The 25,520-nt window shown below is 41.6% G+C and overlaps 1 long non-coding RNA gene across 1 annotated transcript in view; it reads left to right on the forward strand.

The window, feature by feature from the left end:
* Positions 1-18,586: 18,586 nt before the first annotated feature.
* The window catches only part of LOC141164999 (uncharacterized), a 106,036-nt gene continuing 99,102 nt past the window's right edge, over positions 18,587-25,520 (forward strand). The window contains exons 1-2 of the long non-coding RNA XR_012251022.1: positions 18,587-18,693; positions 22,699-22,772. This is a non-coding gene — a long non-coding RNA (uncharacterized lncRNA). The remainder of the gene's footprint in view (positions 18,694-22,698; positions 22,773-25,520) is intronic.

The following is a 25,520-nucleotide window of genomic DNA, read 5'->3' on the forward strand; positions in this document are numbered from 1 at the left end:
GAGTTAACTTACTGCATCATGATAATGTTCTTGTGTGAAAGTTTAGGAAAGGCTACATCAGTATATATAGAAGTGTTATGATGGGGTATTGGAGACTTTTAACAATCTGTTCAAGATCATATTCAAATAATTGCATCATACTAAATTGCATGTGTTTAAAAATGTGCCATGTAATAGAAAAAAATGAGTCAAAATCTTGAAATGGAGCAAATAATTCAAAAAGTCATAGGTTTTAGCTTTTTCACTAAAAAGGTCATGTGCAGCAACCAGATCTGATCCCAGAGTCAAGCAGTGCAGGCGCATTAAAACTCTGGGCAAAAACCCAGGACTGCCTGTTGACTTTGGCTCAGAGCATTCAAGATAATTAAAAATGAGTTTCCTTTGTATCCCTGACCTTTCTAACTATATACCGAGTTTAAAGAATGTCCTCAATTTTTCATGTTCTTGGGTCATTTAACTTGTCCATTAGGACAATATTTCTTCTCCTTTTTTGCTTAAACAGTGTAACTGTCCACACTTTCTTTAGCTGGTACTTTTTCAGAGCAGCTTCCTACTTTAGAGCCAGGTTTACATTTAACCAGCAGCCCTGTACTTGAGGACAAGTGCAACCATTCCTCAAGGCATTCTGAATATAATACTAGGTACAGTACCCTCCGCTCTGCCCCACCTTCCTCCACATAGGAAGTGATCTTTAGCCAGTGGACATCTTATTAGTTTTATGGTTTGTACCATAACAGTAAAAAGTATGTATTTTGGAAGTCTTTTGTGAACAGGTCATGTAATTGTGATCAGATTATACAATATGTCTTAGGCCTGTTTCACACGTCTGGATATTTCCGGTACTGGAAAAAATGGTACCGTAGATATCTGTATCGTGTGTCCGTGTGACATCTGTGTGCGGCACGTGTGCCGCATCTGGATCACATGGACACCTGGGAATCAGCGCTACAGGTAGCGCTGTTCACAGGTGCCGGTGCTGAACGCTGCCCTCATCATGGTTCCCTGTCGGCGCTGTGATCAGCACCAGCAGGGACCATGCTGAGGGTAGTAGTAGTGTACCCTCAGTGTCCCCACATGTAAAATTAAGAATAAAATAATAAAATCCTTATACTCACCTCTCCTAGGTGTCCCTCGCTGTCATCCATGCGACCGCTGCTGCAGAGGAGCCAGGGAGAATGAGCCACTCTGGAGCTGCGATCAGTGAGTGACAGGCTCATTACTACCCTCATCATGGTCCCTGCAGGTGCTGATCACAGCGGCCGGCAGGGAACCATGATGAGGGCAGCGTTCAGCACCGGTGCTTGGGAACAGCGTGATTCCCAGGCTGCGGTATGTGCCACATGGATGACACAAGGATGTGATCTGTGTGGTACGTTTTGTAGACCGTGTGTCCGCAAAAAAATGGACTTGTATCCGTGCGGAGCACATGGACACACGGTCCACAAAAACACACTCATTTCAATGGGTCTGCGTGTGTCAGTGTCTCCGGTACGTGTGGGAACTGTCACCACTCATACCAGAGATACTGACGCACGAAAGAGCCCTTAGTCAGTATACTTATTTAAAGATAACATTTCACCAATTCTTTTATTTTGAAGTGGACACAGGATGTAATCGTGCCTGCAGAGCAGAATAAAATGTTATTGTACTTTTTAATTTCAGCATTCCACTGTTGAGATATTAGCTAACAAAGAATTAGCACATAATGAGTTAACTCTAAATGGGTGTTATTAAATAGCAACTCATACAAGGAGGAGTACAAACCCCCAGTGAAAAGTATCTAATAACACCCACTTGCACTTAACTAAAGTTAAGTCATTAGGTATCAAATATTTTTGAAAAACGGTGCACATTTGCTGCGGTTTTGACGCTGCATTTTTATGCAGCGTCAAAACTGCAGCGGCCAGATGTTACAGCTTAGTGGATGGGATTTCTAGAAATCCCATGCCCACTATGCGTTTTTGTGCACCTGCGGAACACCTGCGGAAATTGACATGAGGTGCGTTTTTCAGATCCGCAGCATGTTTATTTCTCTTGCGGAAACGTATACAGATTTTCTCCATAGATTTGCATTAGACGAAGAAAATCTGCATGCGTAAAAACCGCATGTGTGCTTTGTGTGCGTTTCCGCAGCGGAAATGCACACAAAAACGCTACATGATGATCAATAAAGTTTGTTTTAAAAAAACCTATTTTCTAATTTCAACATGATGACATTAAAAACGCATACATAAAAACCGCATCAAAAAACGCATGTGGAAAAAGCACATGTAAAAACATCACCAAAAACTGCAAGTAACCTAATTTGCATATTAGGTGAGGAAATGGTGCAGAAATTCTGCAGCGTCAAAACCGCAGCAAATCCGCACCGTGTGCACATATCCTAATATCTCCGCAATGTAGAGGCAAGATTAAAACATAGCAAAAACATTTTACTTTGCTCTGCAACCACTATTATATGAAGCCCAGCTGTGCTTGGTATCACAAATCCTGGAAGAGTGCATTGATGGATTCCTCCACAAGAGGCCCCCATACCGTTCACACATCTCCACCTTCCACCTCAGACCAGCAGAGGGAGCCCGTTAGGGAGATAAATAGGGAAGGTGGAGCTAGGCAGCAGTTAGTCTAGTCTGGAGTCGAGAGTCAGTTGTGAGTCTAGTTCAGTCTGGTTTAGCAGTGAGTCCAGTACAGTCTGAGAGGAGTTACCTCAGAGGACAAAAGCCTGTTCCAGCTCCTGCAATTGCTATCCTGCAGTGGAGCTTATCCAAATCAAGACTCAGTGTAGCTCAGAGAAGTGAGAAGGTGTGCCGGCGCCATAAGATCGGTGAAGCGCGGCAAGCTGCCGTTAGTGTGAGTAGCCTAGTGAGGGCCCGAGTAGGCCAAAGGCGAGTGGAGAGTTAGTACATAGGGGGCAGAGGAGCTTAACTAGCTCACCCTGAAGCTTATATCGGACACCGGGTGCGAAGTTTACCGGGATCTCTATGACCCAGTAAGACATAACCGGAATCCCTGGAGAACTACAAGTCCCAGGATCGCTAAAGTGCTGATACGTAACAGAGCCGGGAGACACATAGGCCCCGTAAGCTGAGGAGCGTGTACTTCAAGAAAAGTGTTGTGTTCTGCTACCAGAGCTAAGGAAAGAGAGGAGATCTGTCCCTACGATAGAACTCAGCTTAATCCCTACGATGTAACAGGGAACCTGATCCTGCGATCAGACCTGCTAAAGTCCTAAGCTAGTCTGTACGGAGACCTATAGATGTGGGGAAGGAATCCCTACAAGTACTAAGGACTGGGAGGAATATGGGACACCTCCTAACAGAAATAGTAGCAGACAGACGAACAAACAAAATATATAGAACATAGAGGTCAGTAGACCAAGCAAACTAACAGAGCAAGACACAGAGCACAGGCTAGCTAGAAAGTAGATATACAATGAAGTCCAGCAAAGCCAGAAGGGCGGAGCAGGATTAAATAGGCCAACAAGGTCATGTGACCAGCAAAGGAAAAAAAACCTAAGAGCAAGGTTCTAACAGTACCCCCCCTTCTAAGAGGATCCTCCGGATCCCCTAGGACCAGGCTTATCAGGAAATCTCCTGTGAAACGCTCTGATAAGTCTGGACGCGGAAACATCATCCGACCTCACCCAAGAGTTATCCTCGGGACCGAAACCTTTCCAGGCCACAAGATACTGCAAACTACCTTTATACCGTCTAGAGTTAAGGATGCGAGAAATTTCATATTCCCCGTCCTCCACCACCGGAGGAACAGAGGCAGAGGCGTCACAATCCGATACAACAGCTTTTTTCAACAGAGAGACATGAAATACCGGATTAATTCTCCAGGAGGTAGGAACCTCCAACCTAACAGCAGATTGGTTGACAACCTGAAGCACCTTAAAGGGCCCTACAAACTTGGGACCCAATTTCTTTGAAGGAATCCTCAACCGCAGATTCCTAGAGGACAACCAAACCATGTCACCAAGAGCGAACAAAACCTCCTGTCGTTTCCTATCAATGTAGTCTTTAGATTTTCTGTTGGCCTCCTGAAGATTACCACGCACATCCGTCCAAACTCTCTCCAAATCACCGGAAAAATTCTCCTCCTCAGGCACGGCAGATCCCAACTTGGAGAACGACCCAAACGACGGATGTCTCCCAGAACAACAAAAAAAAGGCGAACAACCAGCAGAAGAAGATGTATGATTGTTCAGAGCAAATTCAGCAAGTGGCAGAAACTCAGACCACCCCTCTTGATTGTCTGCCACAAAACAACGCAAGAACTGCTCAACATCCTGGTTTTTCCTTTCTGTCTGGCCATTAGATTCAGGATGATATCCGGACGAGAACGACAAATGAACTCCCAACCTATCACAAAAGGCACGCCAAAAACGAGCCACGAACTGAGGACCCCTATCAGAAACAATGTCAGTAGGAACGCCATGAAGTCTGACAATTTCCTTGACAAAGGCCTTAGCGAGAGTTTTAGCGCAGGGCAGTTTGACGAAAGGAACCAAGTGACACATCTTGCTAAAACGGTCCACGACCACCCAGATGACAGTAAAACCCTCAGAGGGGGGAAGGTCAGCTATAAAGTCCATAGCCAAATGTGTCCAAGGAGCACTGGGAACCTCCAAAGGACAAAGCAACCCCGCAGCAGGAGTATGTGAGGACTTAGATCTAGCACATATAGTACATTGACGCACCCACTTAATGACTTCCTTCTGCCATCCAGGCCACCAAAAACTGCGACCCACCAGTCTCTTGGTCTCAGAGATTCCGGGATGACCTGCCAACCGAGATTCGTGACACTCAACAAACAAATCTCTCCTAAAGGTCCCAGGCACAAACAACCTCCCATGAGGAGTGTTAGAAGGGGCATTCTCCTGTGCTTTAAGAATCTCATTTTCCAAAACGGAGTCCAAAGCAGCTATCACAACACCTTCTTGTAAAATGTTCTCCTCTTTCTCAGCACCGACTATGGGAGAAAAACTGCGAGACAAGGCATCCGCCTTAACATTCTTAGTACCAGGGATGTAAGTAACGGAGAAATTAAACCGCGAGAAAAACAGTGCCCACCTAGCCTGATGGGCATTCAGGCGCTTGGCAGCATCAAGATATATCAGATTTTTATGATCCGTAAGAACCTGAACGGGAAATTCCGCACCTTCCAAGAAGTGGCGACAGTGTTCAAATGCGAGTTTAATAGCCAATAATTCTCGATTACCAATATCGTAATTCAGTTCAGTCTCCGAAAATTTTTTTGAAAAAAAGGCACAGGGATGTAATCCATCCCCGTTATCCTGAGACAATACTGCGCCAACCCCCACAGAGGAAGCATCAACCTCAACCAAAAACGGCCTAGTAATATCAGGCTGCATAAGGATGGGAGCAGAGGTGAACCTCTCCTTGAGATACACAAAAGCTTCAATGGCCTCAGAAGACCACTGAACCGCATCAGCACCTTTCCTGGTGAGATCAGTCAGAGGTTTGACAATACTAGAAAATTTTTTTATGAATTTTCTATAGTAATTGGCGAAACCCAAAAACCTCTGTATCGATTTCAAACCAATAGGCCTAGGCCATTCCTGCACAGCCTGAACCTTAACCGGATCCATCTCAAAACCTTTGCTGGAGATAATGTAGCCCAAAAAACTAATTCTCTGTACAGCGAAATCACATTTCTCCAGCTTAGCAAAAAGCAAATTGTCCATTAATAACTGTAATACCTCACGCACGCTCTGCCAATGAGACTCCAGATCCGGCGAATAAATCAAAATGTCATCCAAATACACAACCACATTTTTACCGATCAAAGGTCTAAGGATGTCATTAATCAGATTCTGAAAAAATGCAGGAGCATTAGTAAGACCAAAAGGCATAACCAGATTCTCAAAATGACCCACAGGAGTGTTAAAAGCAGTCTTCCATTCGTCACCCTCCTTCATGCGCAACAGATTGTATGCCCCCTTAAGGTCAATTTTAGAGAACCACTTGGCCCCCATTAACTGGTTAAACAGATCAGGAATCAATGGCAGTGGGTAAGGATTGCGTACAGTAATTTTGTTAATCTCACGAAAATCCAGACAAGGACGTAAACCGCCGTCCTTTTTTTTTACAAAAAAAAATCCAACCGCCACAGGAGACTTAGAGGGCCTAATGTGACCGGCGGCCAAACTTGTCTGTATGTATTCCTCCAAAGCCTTCCTCTCAGGAATAGTAAGGTTAAATAAACGACTTTTAGGAAGAGTCGCTCCAGGGACAAATTCAATAGAACAATCACAGTCTCTATGGGGAGGCAAAACCTGCGATTCCTTCTCAGAAAAAACTCTCCAAAAATCCTGAATAGGAACAGGCAATTCTCCCCTATCCAAAGCTGCAATACGCCCATTACAACACTTGTCATAACATTTATGGCTCCAGGATTTAATTTCACTGGTAGACCAATCCAGTACAGGATTGTGAAATTTTAACCAGGGCAATCTCAATATTACTGGAGAAGGCAAGTTATTCAACACTACCAAATCCAATTTCTCATGGTGAACACCATTAATAGTGAGAGGAAATTCACAGACCTTGAGAGTAGTGTTGAGCCACCCCCGTAGTGTTCGGGTTCGGTTCGGTTCGTCGAACACCGGGATGTTCGAGGAACTGTTCGTCGAACACCTTAGAACACCGTCGAACACCGTTAAAACCAATGGCAGGCAAACAAAAACACATAGAAACACATAGAAAACACCTTCAAAGGTGTCCAAAAGCTGACAAACTGCTCAGAAGACGCTTTCTTTAAAAAAGCCGGCCGGCAATTCAGCAGCGGCATACACCGGTACCCGACAATTTAGACAAAAAGGAATAGAGCCTCACACATAGATTAGATAGATAGAAACATGTCAGTCACATATATATGAAGTACAGTGACAGTGTTGCTTACTGTACTTGTCATTTAGTGTAAAGGATTTATTAAAAAATATAATAGTGTTTTCATGCACTGTCTCTTTAAAAAAGCCGGCCGGCAATTCAGCAGCGGTATCCGACAATTTATAACAGACAGAATAGAGCTTCACACATAGATTAGATAGATAGAAACATGTCAGTCACCTATATATGAAGTACAGTGACAATGTTGCTTACTGTACTTGTCATTTAGTGTAAAGGATTTATTAAAAAAAGTAATAGTGTTTTCATGCACCGTCTCTTTAAAAAAGCCGGCCGACAATTCAGCATCTGTACCCGACAATTTATAACAGACAGAATAGAGCTTCACACATAGATTAGATAGATAGAAACATGTCAGTCACATATATATGAAGTACAGTGATAGTGTTGGTTACTGTACTTGTCATTTAGTATTAAAATAAAGGATTTATTATTTAAAAAAATTGGCGTAGGGTTCCCCTTAATTTTAGTCTCTAGCGGAGGTTAAGCAGACAGCTGGGGCAGATGTTTGAAGCCTGGGAAGGGGGTAATACCCACGGAGCTTCCCAGGCTACTAATATGAGCCCCCAGCTGAATACATAGCCTTTACTAGCTATTAAAATGGGGGACCCCCCAAAAAAAATGACGTGGGGTCCCCCCTAATTTAATAGCTAGCAAAGGCTAGGCAGACAGCTGGGGGCTGATATTAATAGCCCAGGAAGGGTGCCATTAATATTGGCCCCCTCCCAGGCTAGAAACACCAGCCGTCAGCCGCCCCAGAAATGGCGCATTCATAGGATGCGCCAATTCTGGCACTTAGCCTCGCTCTTCCACGCTGCCCTGGTGCGGTGGCAGGGAGTAATAGGGCTGGGGTTGATGTCAGCTTATAATTCCAGCTGACATCAAGCCCAGGTTAGTAATGGAGAGGCGTCTATAAGACACCCCCATTACTAACCCCATAGTCAAAGTTAAAAGAAAACACAAACACCCAGAATAAAGTCCTTTAATTGAAATAAAGACACAATCCTTTATTGTTCTAAATTAAACCATACTTACCATCACGCCCATTCCAGCTGAAGCCAACGATCTCCTGCAATAAAAGAAAAATAATAAAGCAACATCATCCTTACCTTTCCATGGTTCCCACGACAGCTTCAGCTCTGCTACATCGAGATGACAGGCTGGACCGCAGCAGAACGCCGCCATCCAGCCTGTCATCCCGCAGACACTGAGAAGCGCAGGCTTGCTTGCGCTCTGCAGTGTCTGGCTGTGACGGCATAAAGATGAGACGAGTTCATGTCCAATGAACTCGGCGCACCTCATGCACGTCACTGACAGCGTGGGAAAATTCTCACGCTGAAGCGCTGAGTGCAGGAGAATTCTCCCACGCTGTCAGTGACGTGCATAAGGTGAGCTCATGTCCAATGAACTCAGCTCACCTCCTGCACGTCACTGACAGCGTGGGAGAATTCTCCTGCATTCAGCGCTTCAGCGTGAGAATTCTCCCACGCTGAAGCGCTGAGTGCAGGAGAATTTTCCAACGCTGTCAGTGACGTGCATAAGGTGAGCTCATGTCCAATGAACTCAGCTCACCTCCTGCACGTCACTGACAGCTTGGGAGAATTCTCCTGCACTCAGCGCTTCAGCGTGAGAATTCTCCCACGCTGAAGCGCTGAGTGCAGGAGAATTTTCCCACGCTGTCAGTGACGTGCATGAGGTGAGCCGAGTTCAATGGACATTAACTCGGCTCATCTGGATGCCCTCACAGAGAGACACTGTGGAGCGTAAGCAAGCCTGCGCTTCTCAGTGTCTGCGGGATGACATGCTGGATGGCAGCGTTCTGCTGCGGTCCAGCCTGTCATCTCGATGTAGCAGAGCTGAAGCTGTCATGGGAACCACGGAAAGGTAAGGATGATGTTGCTTTATTATTTTTCTTTTATTTCAGGAGATCGTTGGCTTCAGCTGGAATGGGTGTGATGGTAAGTATGGTTTAATTTAGAACAATAAAGAATTGTGTGTTTATTTCAATTAAAGGACTTTTTTCTGGGTGTTGTGTTTTTTTTAAATACTTTACTAGAAATTCATGGTGGTCATGTCTAATATTGGCGTGACCCCATGAATTTTGGGCTTAGGGCCAGCTGATAATGCCAAGCTGGCCCTAACCCCTTTATTACCCAGTGAGCCACCGCATCAGGGCCCTGGATGAGTTGGGTACAGCGCCAGAAGATGGCGCTTCTATGAACGCGCCATTTTCCGGGGTGGCTGCGGACTGCAATTTGCAGCGGGGGTGGCCCAGAAAGCTTGGGCCTCCCTGCGCTGCGGATTCCAGCCCCCAGCTGCATAGTTGTACCTGGCTGGACACAAAAACAGGGCGAAGCCCCACGTCAATTTTTTTTTAATTATTTCATGAATTTCCTGAAATAATTTAAAAAAATTGAAGTGGGGCTTCGCACTATATTTGTGTCCAGCCAGGTACAGCAGGCAGGAATGGGCTGCCCCCAACCACCAGCTGCCTATTTGTACCTGGCCGGACACAACAATATAGGGAAGGCCTTTTTTTCTTAATTATTTCATGAATTTCATGAAATAATTAAAAAAAATTGAAGTGGGGCTTCGCACTATATTTGTGTCCAGCCAGGTACAGCAGGCAGGAACGGGCTGCCCCCAACCACCAGCTGACTATTTGTACCTGGCCGGACACAACAATATAGGGAAGGCCTTTTTTTCTTAATTATTTCATGAATTTCATGAAATAATTAAAAAAAAAATACGTGGGGCTTCGCCCTATTTTTGTGTCCAGCCAGGTACAACTAGGCAGCTGGGGGCTGGAATCTGCAGCGCAGGGAGGCCCAAGCTTTCTGGGCCCCCCCCGCTGCAAATTGCAGTCCGCAGCCACCCCGGAAAATGGTGCGTTCATAGAAGCGATGGCGCTGTACCCAACTCATCCAGGGCCCTGGTGCAGTGGCTCACTGGGTAATAAAGGGGTTAGGGCCAGCTTGGTATTATCAGCTGGCCCCAAGCCCAAAATTCATGGGGTCACGCCAGTATTAGACATGACCGCCATGAATTTCTAGTAAAGTATTTAAAAAAAACACAACACCCAGAATAAAGTCCTTTAATTGAAATAAACACACAATTCTTTATTGTTCTAAATTAAACTATACTTACCATCACGCCCATTCCAGCTGAAGCCAACGATCTCCTGCAATAAAAGAAAAATAATAAACCAACCTCATCCTTACCTTTCCATGGTTCCCACGACAGCTTCAGCTCTGCTACATCGAGATGACAGGCTGGACCGCAGCAGAACGCTGCCATCCAGCCTGTCATGCCGCAGACACTGAGAAGAGCAGGCATGCTTGCGCTCCTCAGTGTCTCGCTGTGACGGCATCCAGATGAGCCGAGTTCATGTCCAATGAACTCAGCTCACCTCATGCACGTCACTGACAGCGTGGGAAAATTCTCACGCTGAAGTGCTGAGTGCAGGAGAATTGTCCCACGCTGTCAGTGACGTGCATGAGGTGAGCTCATGTCCAATGAACGCAGCTCACCTCATGCACCTCACTGACAGCGTGGGAAAATTCTCCTGCACTCAGCGCTTCAGCGTGAGAATTCTCCCACGCTGTAAGTGACGTGCATGAGGTGCGCCGAGTTCATTGGACATGAACTCGTCTCATCTTTATGCCGTCACAGCCAGACACTGCAGAGCGCAAGCAAGCCTGCGCTTCTCAGTGTCTGCGGGATGACAGGCTGGATGGCGGCGTTCTGCTGCGGTCCAGCCTGTCATCTCGATGTAGCAGAGCTGAAGCTGTCGTGGGAACCATGGAAAGGTAAGGATGAGGTTGCTTTATTATTTTATTTTTATTACAGGAGATCGTTGGCTTCAGCTGGAATGGGCGTGATGGTAAGTATGGTTTAATTTAGAACAATAAAGAATTGTGTCTTTATTTCAATTAAAGGACTTTATTCTGGGTGTTTGTGTTTTTTTTAACTTTGACTATGGGGTTAGTAATGGGGGTGTCTTATAGACGCCTCTCCATTGCTAACCTGGGCTTGATGTCAGCTGGCATTATAAGCTGACATCAACCCCAGCCCTATTACCCCCTGCCACCGCACCAGGGCAGCGTTGAAGAGCGAGGCTAAGTGCCAGAATTGGCGCATCCTATGAATGCGCCATTTCTGGGGTGGCTGACGGCTGGTGTTTCTAGCCTGGGAGGGGGCCAATATTCATGGCTCCCTTCCTGGGCTATTAATATCAGCCCCCAGCTGTCTGCCTAGCCTTTGCTAGCTATTAAATTAGGGGGGACCCCACGTCATTTTTTTTGGGGGGTCCCCCATTTTAATAGCTAGTAAAGGCTATGTATTCAGCTGGGGGCTGATATTAGTAGCCTGGGAAGCTCAGTGGGTATTACCCCCTTCCCAGGCTTCAAACATCTGCCCCAGCTGTCTGCTTAACCTCCGCTAGAGCCTAAAATTAAGGGGAACCCCACGCCAATTTTTTCAATAATAAATCCTTTATTTTAATACTAAATGACAAGTACAGTAACCAACACTGTCACTGTACTTCATATATATGTGACTGACATGTTTCTATCTATCTAATATATGTGTGAAGCTCTATTCTGTCTGTTATAAATTGTCGGGTACAGATGCTGAATTGCCGGCCGGCTTTCTTAAAGAGACGGTGCATGAAAACACTATTATTTTTTTTAATAAATCCTTTACACTAAATGACAAGTACAGTAAGCAACACTGTCACTGTACTTCATATATATGTGACTGACATGTTTCTATCTATCTAATCTATGTGTGATTCTCTATTCCTTCTATTCTAAATTGTCGGGTACCGCTGCTGAATTGCCCGCCGGCTTTTTTAAAGAGACGGTGCATGAAAACACTATTATTTTTTTTGATAAATCCTTTACGCTAAATGACAAGTACAGTAAGCAGCACTTTCACTGTACTTCGTATATATGTGGCTGACATGTTTATATCTATCTAATCTATGTGTGAAGCTCTATTCTTTCGGTTCTAAATTGTCGGGTACCGGTGTATGCCGCTGCTGAATTGCCGGCTTTTCATGTTTCACTGTTGGCACTGTTCCCATCGATTTGGGCAATCACTGTAATGCCACAACCACCATGGCTGTGGCATTACAGTGAGTGGCAGACAATCCCTGCATGATTGGTGCTCTAAATAGCACCAGACATGCAGGACACGCTTTTGGTGCACGAACAGTTATCGAACATAACCTCGAACAGCTGAATTTTTTGCAAATCGTTCGGGTTCGTCGAACAACTCGAACACCGCCCAAAACAGCTCGAATTTGAGATTGGCGAACAGTTCTAGTCGAACACCGCTCATCTCTACTTGAGAGTAATATTCTTCAAAGGGGAACCATCCACAGAAACCACAGCAATGGGGGATGATAAAGGTTCAGGTTTTAAATTGAGTCTTTCCACGAATCCCCCATCAATAACATTTAGAGTATACCCACAATCGACAAACACCCGAAATTCCATTAATTTTTCCTGAGCAATCGTGGAAGCAGCTAAAAATACACCCTTGGCATTTAAACATACAATACGGGCATGACTGACCATTTTTTTTTCTTTCTTCATACGAAGCTCACAGCCTTTAATCAAATGACCAGATTTTCCGCAATAGAAACACAAGCCTTCAAAAAATCGACGGTCTTTTTCTTGAGAGCGAGGTGCCACCGATCCAATCTCCATCGGTTCACCACTGTTAGTACACACATTCTCATAACCAGAAACTGACATAGCAGAGGATTTGCTCTCATTAACCCTTGCACGCAGTCTTCTATCCACCCGTATAGCTAATTGCATAGCCTGTTGCAAATCTTCAGGTGTAGGATAAGCAATTAGCAGGTCTTTAACCCTTTCACTGAGCCCAGCAAGAAATAGACTTTTCAGAGCAGAATCGTTCCACCCTGTTTGAGTAGACCAACGACGGAAATGAGTACAATATTTTTCCACATTACCTGATCCTTGTTTTAAACGTCTCAACTCAGTCTCAGCTGATGCGACACGGTCAGGATCATCATATAATAGTCCCAAAGCAGAAAAAAAACTATCCACTGATCTGAAGCATGTATCACTAGGTTGCAAAGAAAAGGCCCACTCCTGAGGCTCTTTGCGCAAAAGTGACATTATGAACCCTACGCGCTGGGATTCATCCCCAGAGGACTTAGGTCTCAAACGAAAATACAATAAGCAAGCATTTTTGAATGAAAAAAATTCTCGGTGTTCACCAAAAAATAAATCCGGCAAACATACCTTAGGCTCCAAGAAATGTGCTCCAGTACAGTTACTCACGTGCTGACGGAGCTCGGCCACCTCCAGAGAGAGTCCCTGCAGGCGATGAACCAAATCCTGAACCGACACCATGATGGAACAGAAAAATCTTTCCTTAGAGAATTTGCTGGCTGGACTTACTGTTGTGTTCTGCTACCAGAGCTAAGGAAAGAGAGGAGATCTGTCCCTACGATAGAACTCAGCTTAATCCCTACGATGTAACAGGGAACCTGATCCTGCGATCAGACCTGCTAAAGTCCTAAGCTAGTCTGTACGGAGACCTATAGATGTGGGGAAGGAATCCCTACAAGTACTAAGGACTGGGAGGAATATGGGACACCTCCTAACAGAAATAGTAGCGGACAGACGAACAAACAAAATATATAGAACATAGAGGTCAGTAGACCAAGCAAACTAACAGAGCAAGACACAGAGCACAGGCTAGCTAGAAAGTAGATATACAATGAAGTCCAGCAAAGCCAGAAGGGCGGAGCAGGATTAAATAGGCCAACAAGGTCATGTGACCAGCAAAGGAAAAAAAACCTAAGAGCAAGGTTCTAACAAAAAGGCCCTACAACAACGACAGCCAGCGCAGGACAGAGACAAAGCTAGGCCTAGCTCCAGGCAGGTCAGAAACTTACTACGCAGAGGCAAGTAACAGGAGGCCCTACACCCGCTCATTGGGGAGGATCCTGACATGCACCCTTCACCCTACAGTGCTTAGGGATGTGCCTGAATTTCCATCAGTAAAAGGTTACTGAAGTGACTATCATGTCTGTCCCTGTTCTTGCTCTGATCCTGCATCCCCGTTCCGTACACTGCCCTGAGGCCTAGCTCCACCTGTGGGGAGCTATACCATCGAGCTGCCTTATCATCGGCCTCAGTGGACTGCACAGCGCTGGTGATTCTCACCAGAAGCCACAGGTGGCATCACGAACTATCATAAAATTAACAAACAATTCCCCTTTTTAAAGAGAGAACCCAGGGTACGGGCCCAGGAGCCGACCACCGCGACATCCCCAAGGCCAGGCTAAAGGCCCGGGTACCGAGTCATCCCCATCCCCTGGGCTGGTCAATTACATTGTGTGTCCAGCTCAACATAAAACTTTAGAGAAAGATCCACTTTAAGACATTCTTACAACATAATAGTAACTCATTTTTAAATCAATTTTTATACTACGTCTATCTGTTAATCACATATTTATGTATCTATTTATCTATCTATCTGTTCCATAACTATATCCATTTATGTATCCCATATCTATTGTTTATCTATTTGAGAAGATTTAATAGTATGAAATTCAAAATAAAAAAAAATTCTTTAAAATAGCATTTCCAGTAAATTGGTGTACTGTGAATCGCAGTACTACAAAGACTCTAATCGCACTGAAAAGACATATGTAACACTCTGAGGTCTTCTTGGACTGTATTCAACCACTTTCAAACACAATATTAGTAATGTCATTGTGGCCTCACCATAAAAATGTATGGTAACCTGTCAGTAACTAACAGCCTATTTAACAAAGTGCACTGACAGACTTCATGTTTTTTAAATTAAAAAATGGTCTAAAAATTATCCCTTTTAAGCATTTGTGAGCAGGCAGATCATTCCATGCAGAACACTGATTCAAAATGACACTGTCATTGTCAAAGTGTTGAGTAATATTTAATATATTCTAAAATCCCCTGAATTTTCTCCCAACTTGCTGGAAGCAAAGGAGGACCAATTATGACATTTGGTTTTTTTGCACTACTGTCTGGACAGCTGATGCCAGCGGTGGAGGTGCTTCTATCATTGCTAACGGCTCCCATATTTTTTGATGTGGCATAGGGATTTTTTCTTTTTCACTACCCCATCTATTTCCTTTGCTACTTTTTCTTTTACCATATATTTTGTACACCGTAATATATTTTGACTATTTTTTCGTCCCCAATTATTCAACTCTTGCCAAAATGAAATGTTAGGTAGGCAGGTACATGCACAAAAAGCAAAATGTAGAAGCAGGTTGTACTATACAGCAGGTGTGATGTCCACAGGTATCACATTTGTGTTGTAAAACCAATGTGCAAGAACAGACATTAACAGTCAAATATCTATACTGTTTCTTTTTTTCTATTTTTTTTTGCCAAAAAATTTCAGCCTATTTCCCAAAAATATGACTGATTAAGAAAGGCTAAGTATGTACACGTCGAGAAAAGCAGCACTTGCCATAGGGAGCTGTATTTACGTGGCATGCACAGATGTAAAGTTTGACTAGTAAAACAAATATAAAAAAAAAATGTTTGCAACACTCTCTTTGTGAGGTAGTCAGTCATTGTAATATGTCTGGATTTTGGGAAGTTTTATTCTTTATTAAAAAAGTATTTATGTTTTCTCCTTTCACATAAAGGATTTCACAAGAAATACAGTAGTAACTCATTACTTGTGACAAGTAAGCAAACTATCTCTGACTGAGACTGATTTCAGATTATTTTTTTCTGTAAAAAATTTTGTGCTGGCTTGCTGCATTCTATCGCATTAAGAATGAAGTAAAAATGTGTAATTGTAATTCTGATGCAGCAGGACAAATCAATCACATTAAGTCTGGCATTGCTGCTTACACATCTGCTTTCTCTCTATCCCTTTATCAACTGAATGTCTGTATGGTTTGCAGACTACCACACTCATATTCACTGCTGCAGTTTAGAACACATTACTGTGTGGCGTATTTGTCCAATGTTTTAGGGTTTTCTTTTCCTATCTCTGTTGTTAATTTGTGAGATCTGATGCTCTCTCACTATTTTAAATCACCCTAAAATAGCTGCTGCATTCCCTGTCTCCACTGTTACATAGGCAATGATAGTCCCTCTTGATTGGGTGTATTATGGCATTTGATGTGATAGGTGCAAGGTATTATGGGGATGACTGCACACTTGCACCGAATGTCGAGTAAACCTTCTGTGATTGCTGCAATCTTCCATAGAGTGTAAATTGGTGCAGTTCATTTTTTGTGATTCACATATTTTAAAGAATATACTGTACTTCTACTTTATTCCAAATAGCATTTGTGACCTATTGTCATTTTTGTAACTGTAAAAATGAGGAGAAAAAAATGAGGATGGAAGCTCTAAAAAAATCTAAATAGTACTATTTAATAGAAAGTAAACTATGTTTCTTATGAATTTTTGCTGTTGATCCAATTAAGTGCACTGAAAATACTCTCTATTCCAGATATATTATGGACTCATCTTATTAATAAATTGTTCCCTTTTCATAGACTTAAATGATAATAGGTGATAAATTAGGCTTCAGAACCCTCCTCTGCTGGTCATAAACCAGGGTCAGGTCATACTGCCACGAGACAACAGCACTATTCACAATGGGTTTGACTAGGGGCACATGTTTAAGAAACTTTTCCCGCAAGATGGAAGTAGTAGCAGATTTTTGAAAAATAAATAACAGCACTCCAATTCTTTAATGCAAAAGTGAATTTATTTTCAGACACCAAATGCACCACAAAATTAGTTACAATATATCAGGCTATTGTTTTTAAGGGCATTTATCAAGCTAAATTACAAATACAATTGAAAATCTATAAAGCAATATGATATACTGTATAAATATAATATTACAATATAATACATGAAATAAATATGTTAACCAAGTACCCTATATTATTTTTATGCACTGTTGTTATTTATTTACTGCAGGGTATTTGCTCATTTTGTTTTTCTCTTGGATTTTGTCTGTTTAGTGGCCAGTGTGAACGTTCACTTACATGCTGTATGCACACCAAATTACATCCCACTTCATTGCGTTTTCATTCAATACATTGGTATGTAACCCCAAAGGGGGAGCATGGTGTAGTTAGGAGTAAACAGGGTTTCACAGTAACAGACATTAATCACTATTTTGCTGCATCGCCTTAGACTACAACTGCCAGAAACCTTTGCTCTTCTTTGTAACATGGAAAAGGAGGAGCAGCAGCAGAGGAAAGGACTGATTGGCTGAGCAAATTGGAAAAGAAGGGAGGAGCTAACTGCACTGGGGAATGAATGGGCTATCATTCATTGTTGGAAAAAATCAGTGATGACCCAGGACAGGAGCACAGAGTGAGTGCTGACAGCTCTGCAGCCCAGTGTGAGAGAACAGTGAGCCCTAGAGCTGCTCCACAACTACAGGAAAGCCAGGTTACCCACTGCCACCTGACTTAACTCAGAGGAGGATCCTGCCATCCATTCCTCATGTCCTCAAACACGTAGACTCTGCAGCCCCAAGCTGGATCCTTGTGTGACCCCAGACCTGTTATATCAAGGAGTGAGTAGCTACTGCAAGGACTTGAGGTTCTACTGTTGAGGAAGTTATACTAGAACAACTTGTTAAGGGAGTAATTCTAGGACTTCTGGTTCCACTCACGTTTATAATAGGATCAGCAATGAAGGGGATTTTATTCTCATTGTATTATTAAGTGCACCAGTGGTTCCTGAAAGCGTGCCAACATCCACAGCAACTAGGCCCAAAACAGTGGACTATTACTTGTATTGCTGCAGCCATTTGTGATTTCAATGTTATTAGCTAGAAGGAGTGTGCCTGCTATCCCTTAAAGTGAAAGTGTCTTTCTTAATTGTAGTCCAGCAGCATAAGTAGAATTGGGAAGTTTATGGTGTGATAGCTGTACTGTCTTGCCCCCCCCAACAAAATGCACCACACTATAACAACATCCAGGCCTGCTATAATGCACATCCTCCACCTGTATCTTCGATTGTGTAATATCATTTGTTTTACCGTTCCTTATTATTTTCCCTGCTTGTTTCAATGTTGACTCTCTTATAAATAAACCTGTTAAGTTGTGGCAATCATCTCTTGTGAGTGTGTGTGTAGCGTGGACAAGAGTTTCCTGAGTCCATGCCTGGGGGCAGAAGACCCTCCTGCATTCCCCTTCAGCTCCTACCAAAATTCGGGTGGAGGCACTGCGCCATATTGAGGAGAGAACTACCAGACACCCTGCCCATGGAGGCATCTTAAAAAGGTGTTATAGATACTTTACTTATGTAACTATGACTGTTGTCTTGTTATATTGATAGATGGTCGTCACACTTTAACATAAGATCTGGTCAGCTACTGCTTTTAATAGAAATAAGTTGCTGGGTTTTGTACTGATATAGGTAGAAAAAACCTACATAATATAATGCAATTTTGTTTTCTGGTATGTAGCTATTTTTGTGTGTAAAAAAACATTGCTGATAGGCTTGTGTTAGTAGTTTGTTCTGTTTTGACATTCCAAATAATAACCAGAAGTAAACTCTGTATATTGGGAAATTCACTACAAGAAAAGGAAGCAAAAAGAATTATATAGTTATTTAAGCAGTTTATTTTTACACCATTTCCTGCCAATTTCAAGATGCGTTTTATTTAATTTTTCTCTTCCCACCCAGATCTGGTTTCATCAATTACTCTCTGGAGCAACTGATATGGGAAGATGCAGGTATTTAGCTATTTTGGAATAAACATTCTGCATTGTTGGATAGGGATTTGAATTATGTTTTACAGATGCAATGCAAGTGACAGATATACTAATACTGTCTTTATTATGGGTGAGCAGGAGTAAGATAAATCTAATTCATTGTGTGCATGCCACTTAATAAATTAGGCTTATCTTATCACTGGTGTGAGTCTGCATGCTCCTTGACAGAAATGTTACTCACTGGAGTTTGTGTCGTGTAAGTAATGCTGCTAAAGTAGCATAACTTTTGAATATTTGCTAGGTGAGTTTTGTCCCACACATGCTCCACCTACATTAGTGGATCTAGTTAGGATTTAAATGAAAAAGGCAAAAGTCACAACATTTTTTTGAAACTTCGAGTTGCACGAAGGTTTTGGAACTTATCAAAGTGTTTTACTCCACAAACCTGTTGAAAACACATTTATGAATTGGGACATAAATTTAAGAATAGCACATCGCTAAGAAACGTGATGATTATACAGAGATGCATTACAATATATACTTTACATGTGACAATGACTGATTAACTCAAGAGAGGGGCAAAAGCACACCCAATACGGCAGTAACATTTAAAAAGAACACTATAGTACTGAGGTTGTGGTTGCGCTCACCTGCTGGTGTTGTGTGATAACACAACACCTGTTTAACCCCTTTAAGACCTTGGGCGTATAGGTATATCTAAGTTCACCCCCCCTGTTTGATACGGGCTCCGGCGATGAGCCCGAATCTTTTCTGGCACATAACAGATGATCTGATCAGCTGTTATGTGCCCCTAACAGTCATGCATGGAACCCCGATGCACCCTGGCTGTTAACATGTTAAATGCCACTGTCAAACTCCGACAGCGGCATTTAACAAGGCCGCACCAGAAGCGTGTCACTAGCTACGCCCATCGGCTTCCCCTGTCATATGATTGTGGGGCACCGATGGGTTGGCATTACAACCCAGGGTCTGCAGAAGATCCCTGTGGTTGTCATTGCCTAACTGCTATAAGCACCGCCCTGCTATGTGTAACAGAAGCGATCGGAACATTGCAGGTTCTAGTCTCCTATGGAGACTATCGAAGCAGGTAAAAAGTAGAAAAAAAGTAGTTGCTTTTTTTGTTTTTTTAAAAAAGTTTCAAATCACCCCCCCTTTGCCACATTCAAAATAAAAAATGGCAAAATTTACATTTTTTTGGTCAGCGCAACATTGCATTAAAATGCAATAACGGGCGATCAAAACATCGTATCTACACCAAAATAGCATCAATAAAAATGTCTCGGAAAATGGCACCATTTTTCTTTTTTTTTCTTTTTTTTTTTTTACAAACTTTGGATTTTTTTTCATTACTTAAATAATAAAAAAAATATTTGTGGAATTGCACTTTTTTTGCAATTTCACCGCACTTGGAATTTTTTTCCCATTTCCAGTACACTGTATGCTAAAATCAATGTTGTCATTCAAAAAATACAACTCGTCCTGCAAAAAACAAGCCCTCAGATGGCCATATTGACAGGAAAGTGCAAAAGTTATGGCTTTGAGAAAAAGGGGAGCAAAAAATGAAAATGCAAAAATGGAAAAATCCAAGGTGGTGAAGGGGTTAAAGGGCATCTGTCACCAGAAAACCTGCAGATATGGAGGTAATCTGCAGGTTAACAGCATTATTAACCTGTATGGCGCTTGCACTTAGCCGAATACTCCAGGAGAAAATGAACTTTACACTACCGGCAGCATTCCGGTTTCAGTCTCAGGACAGGAGGCGATGTGGGCTCAGTCACTGCTCTGTGTATAGAGTTATAAACCTCTTGAGAAAAGGAGTTGCCCTATTTTTCTAAGAAAGTAGCTGTGTTTTTATAACTTATTACAATCCCTTATTTTGTAGCAAAAATATAAACATCATTATAATTATTACTTCCCTATATATTTACTGTAATCCTAAGTATTATCCGTGATTGTCATCATAGAACATTTTCTGAACAGTCAAGGAACATTCATGACGCATTGCAAAAGTTTCTATCAAATTAGTGGAACTTTGTGAGCGTATACACAGACCTCACACCTACAACAACTTCCTTAGTATCTGCGTAGATCATATAGTAATTACTGAACTCCTTTCTCTCACTCACTCGTGTAATCATACCGTCTGTTGTGGCTTCAAGACGAAAGTATTTGCATCAGCAATGGCACTTTGTTGGTCACAGAATTGTTCATAATGTACTTCCTTGTCTTAAAATCAAAATTATCGATATGACAAGGACTTTTGAGCTCCAATGTTCCCGTATGAAAATTAATTAAAAATAATAGTCCCTTCATATTGTGCTTATCTCATTTTAACACCTCCTGCTCAGTTTATTGGATTGTAAAACCGTGTGCTTATATATTTTTTTACTGCTATTGAATTACTGGACATATTATGCTCCATGTATGATTTTATCAAGAAATATAATTATTAATATGCTTGTAGAATATATTTTTTAATAAAGAATATGTTCTGCAGATCTATGAAAAATAAGGATAAAAAATATATATTAATATTAATTAACACAGAATGCCCTCGAGAAAAAGTAAAAGTCTTAAGCTAAGTTCACATAAGCGTTTTTTTTTTCTGATTGTGGTGTCCATGTGGAAAACGAACCGCACATGGACGGCACAAAGACCAAAGTTAACCAAAGTTGCAGAACACATAAGCATTTTTTTAAAAACCAGAATGTCGGTCTGTGTTGAAAAGAATTGCTGAATGTGCTAGTTTAGTCTGTATTTCGGACAAAACTTACCCAGTTAATTGGAGAGGAAATAAAAAAAACAATACCATACAGTACACCTATATGATATAAGTTATTTAGGAATCATTTACAAAGTAATCATAGACCCCCATATAAAAAAAAACCCTGGAAGGAGAAATGCCAAAATATTTACCCTCTATATGCTAGCGGTACACCTGCTGAGAATAATTTGACATGTAAGTACATCTTTTTGTTTGCCTTTAATAAAGTACACCATATTTCACGGATATAGACGGTTAGTGTAGAAAATCACACCTTTACTTTTTTTTATGCCATATTTCATGGATATGGACAGGTGTGTAGTAAATTACGCCTTTTTTTTTAATAGTATTTCATGGATAAAGATGGTTGTATAGTAAACGACGCCCTTTTTTAAGCCATATTTCATGGATATAGATTGTTGTGTTGTAAACGACAACTTTATTGTTTATGTTATAATTCATAGGTATAGATGGTTGTGTTTTAAATGATGCCTTTAGTTTTTAACGCCATATTTCATGGGTATAAATAGTTTTGTAGTATATTACGCCATTTTCTAACACTCATATTTCATGGAAATATATGGTTGTTTAGTTAATGATGCCATTATTATTTTATGGCCCTATTTTTGCTATTCATATTGTCATTTAAACTTTTAGCGGATAATGTCACAAAGTGATACTGGAGTTACCCCAATCTGTACCACTTAGAAATGCAAGAGTGGACAAGTTGCTACCAAGAAGAGGCTCTACCTATATTTTAACCAACTAAAATTCTCTTTTCTAAATCATGACTGTCAAATATTTTTGCCATAGGCTTATATTATTTTAAAATACTATTTTCAGATCTGATACAACTTTGGAGAATTGTAAGCCAAAGTATAATACTAAGGGCTTAAGTATACCTGTGTTACGCCCAAGCCCCATTCCGTTTGATTTTATAGTGCTCCACATCAGGCTTTGTAAGTAGCCTGGCGTAATCCATGTGTTGTATTTCCAAGGCCTTTATAAAGGTTTTATATAGAAACACCTGTTGGTATTGCTTTAAGACTTGTAACTTGTAAGACTTTTGATATGATATAAGAATATTTAGATATTAATGCCATACAGGTCAAGAAGAAAGGAAAATTAAAAAATAAAAAATAATAATAAAGAATAAAAAAAAAAAATAATAGAAAAAAAATAAAGAAAAATAAAAAAAATTACACTTTTTTCTCAGAAATTTTTCTTTCTTTTATTTCAAGATGGATCTATAAAGTCCCATTCACAGACAGTGAGGACCATACGTGACCACCATTAACCAAAACACACTGAACAGGTAAGTAAAAGCCTAGTTAAAAAAGAACAAAAAAATACACAGTATAAGCACACAAAAACAATTAAGACATACAATTGGAAGAAATAAATTAAAAAAAAACTTCCTCTAAAACAATTTAAAAGAGTACCTGATGTACAAAAAAGAACCAAACACAACATTTTCATTGAGATCCCCAGGAGCTATAGTATTTAGCTTATAGATCCAGCAGCTCTCAATTTTGCCCAATGTTTTAAAGCAATCCCCACCTCTCTGTCCCACGGTCTATAGGTCTAATGATAAGCTTACTTGAGTCTGAGTTGTGTAATCGCTTAAAATGTTTAGGAAGGGTTTTCAGATGTTCATCATCTTTGGCGGTCTTAGCCTTGTCAATGTCACGTACTTGTTCTCTGACCCTTAGTTTCAATTCTTTTGTGGTCATACTTTTGTAAATCTTTTTACAAGAGCATTCAACATAGTATATGACACCTTTTGATGTACATGTCAGTCGGTGTCCAATCTTTAATATACGGGTTCCATCCATATTGGTGAATTCCTTGCATTTGGAAAGATTTCTGCAGGCTTTGCATAGTCCACAAGGGAGGAAGCCTTGAATGGTATTACCAGATGTAACCGAGTTCTTAAGCTGAGGTGAATGATGACTTCTGACTAAAAAATCTAGCAGATTTTTGGATCTTTTGGCTGTGATGAGCGACCTAGTAGGAAGAGTTTGTTTTAAAACAGGGTAGATTTTCAGAACACTCCAATGTTTATTAATGATTTCTGTTAGTTTGTCCCACTGATTATTGATAGGTGTAATTAATCTAATTTGATTGAAATCGTTGGACTTGGGTTTTCAATAAACTTAAGTCACAATGTCACCTTGCGGTGTCACCTGCACATCAATGTCCAGAAAACTAAATTTTTGGCCATAGGAAAAAGTTAATTTAATATTAAGGTAATTTTCATTCAGTTTGGATATCATTTTATTGAGTTATTCTGGTGTTCCCTGAATCACAAAACAAATATCTTTAATACAGCAAATCCAGTTATGCATTTTGTCAGTATCATTAATTAGATTAGTCTGGAAAATTTCACATTCCCACGTAACAAGGAACAAGTTTGCATATGATGAGGTGCTGGTGGCCCCCATCGCCGTCCCCTGCAACTGCAAATAAAGTTGATTGTTGAAAATGAAGCAGTTGTGTTTAAGTATGAAATCTAAAAGTTCTAGAAGAAACTCAGCTGTTCCAGATTGCTAGACCTTAGAAACCAAGCAACGGCTTTTAATTAGTGCTGAGCGAACGTGCTCGCCACTGCTCGGTACTCACTCAAGCATCATTGTGCTTGACAAGCTCGGCACTCTGAGAGTATTTCCAGGTTGCTCGGGCGGAAAATCATGTCCCCTCCATGCCTGTTTGGCGCTCTTTAGAGAGCCAATGAACATGCAAAGATTGCCTGCAGTGCACTGTAATGCCATAGCCATGTTGGCTGTGGGCATTACAGTGATTGGCTGGCCGCACAGCATCATCAGGTCTATATAAGAACTGGCTTTGCTATGCTCAACACAGCCTACTCCGGAATCAGGCAGAGTAGGGAGATGTGCTGCTGCGTCAGGGAAAGATTTGCTTGTTTATAGTTATTATAGGTATTCCACAACATATGTATATATCCAACTGAACTAACAGTCCTTCTGAGGACTAATCCAGGTGCATATTTTCAGCGGTGAAGGTGATAGCAGGAGTTAGGCAGGCAGGCAGTGTATGTGGCAAACTGCAGTACATGATACAGCACAAGAGGGTCCATTGAACGTCCTGTTAGTATAGGTATTCCACAACATATATTCAGTACAGACCAAAAGATTGGACACACCTTCTCATTTAAAGATTTTTCTATATTTTCATGACTGTGGAAATTGTACATTCACACTGAAGGCTTCAAAACTATGAATTAATGCATGTGGAATTATATAGTTAACAAAAAAGTGTGAAACAACTGAAAATGTCTTATATTCTAGCTTCTTCAAAGTAGCCATCTTTTGCTTTGATGGCTGCTTTGCACACTCTTGGCATTCTCTTGATGATATTCAAGAGGTAGTCACCAGAAAAATGGTCTTCCAACAATCTTGAAGGAGTTCCCAGAGATGCTTAGCACTTGTTGGCCTTTTTGCCTTCACTCTGCGGTCCAGCTCATCTCAAACCATCTCGATTGGGTTCAGGTCTGGTGACTGTGGAGGCCAGGTCATCTGGCGTAGCACCCCATAACTCTCCTTCTTGGTCAAATAGCCCTTACACAGCCTGGAGGTGTGTTTGGGGTCATTGTCCTGTTGAAAAATAAATGATGGTCCAACTAAACGCAAACTGGATGGAATAGCATGCTGCTGCAAGATGCTGAGGTAGCCATGCTGGTTCAGTATGCCTTCAATTTTGAATAAATCCCCAACAGTATTACCAGCAAAGCACCCCCACACCATCACACCTCCTCCTCCATGCTTCACGGTGGGAACCAGGCATGTAGAGTCCATCCGTTCACATTTTCTGCGTCACACAAAGACACCGTGGTTGGAACCAAAGAAGTCAAATTTGGACTCATCAGACCAAAGCACAGATTTCCACTGGTCTAATGTCCATTCCTTGTGTTCTTTAGCCCAAGAAAGTCTCTTCTGCTTGTTGCCTGTCCTTAGCAGTGGTTTCCTAGCAGCTATTTTACCATGAAGGCCTGCTGCACAAAGTCTCCTCTTGCCAGTTGTTGAAGAGATGTGTCTGCTGCTAG

Source organism: Phyllobates terribilis, unplaced genomic scaffold (assembly GCF_046119375.1).
Source record: "Phyllobates terribilis strain yellow unplaced genomic scaffold, ASM4611937v1 Scaffold_11__3_contigs__length_659146591, whole genome shotgun sequence".
Lineage (NCBI taxonomy): Eukaryota > Metazoa > Chordata > Amphibia > Anura > Dendrobatidae > Phyllobates > Phyllobates terribilis.